The sequence below is a fragment of the Myotis brandtii genome, unplaced genomic scaffold (assembly GCF_000412655.1).
Source record: "Myotis brandtii unplaced genomic scaffold, ASM41265v1 scaffold1956, whole genome shotgun sequence".
In the NCBI taxonomy this organism is placed as follows: Eukaryota; Metazoa; Chordata; class Mammalia; order Chiroptera; family Vespertilionidae; genus Myotis; species Myotis brandtii.
Genome location: NW_005357294.1, coordinates 331,363 through 331,884, shown reverse-complemented (window position 1 = coordinate 331,884; position 522 = coordinate 331,363).

Genomic DNA, 522 nt, shown 5'->3' with positions numbered 1-522 from the left:
CCGCAGCCAGCTCCGGGGCCCACGCCGCTGCGGCTCGGGCTATTTATAGGAGTTCACTGCGGAGACGCGTGCGGGGCTGGCGGTGGGGGCCTTGGGGAGTCTTAGAGGCTGAGACAGCTTGGAGGTACAGCGCCATTGTCCAGGGGATGGGGTCGGCCTGGAGGGGAGGGGCAGCGGTCAGTGCTTCCTGATGACCTGGTTTTCCTGGTGGTCAGAGGATTAAAGGAGACGGGGGCCAGGTGTGGGGTTGGTTGTGGGCGTGGGGTGGCGGGTGTCTGAGTGATGCGGTGGAGGGTGGGGTCAGTGTCCAAGTGGAGGTAATTACCCCTCCCCTGCGGTGGTCAGGGTCAGGTAGGGGTCAGTGTCCTCTGATGTGTGAGCTCCTGGGGGACAGCACAGAGGGGTCAGCGTTTGGGTGACTAAGAGGAGGGGTGCAGCAGTGGGGGGAGGCACTGTCCTAGTGATGGCCTGGAGGCAGTGCGGTCAGTGCTTGGGAGGGAGGAGCTGGAGGGGGTGGGGCCA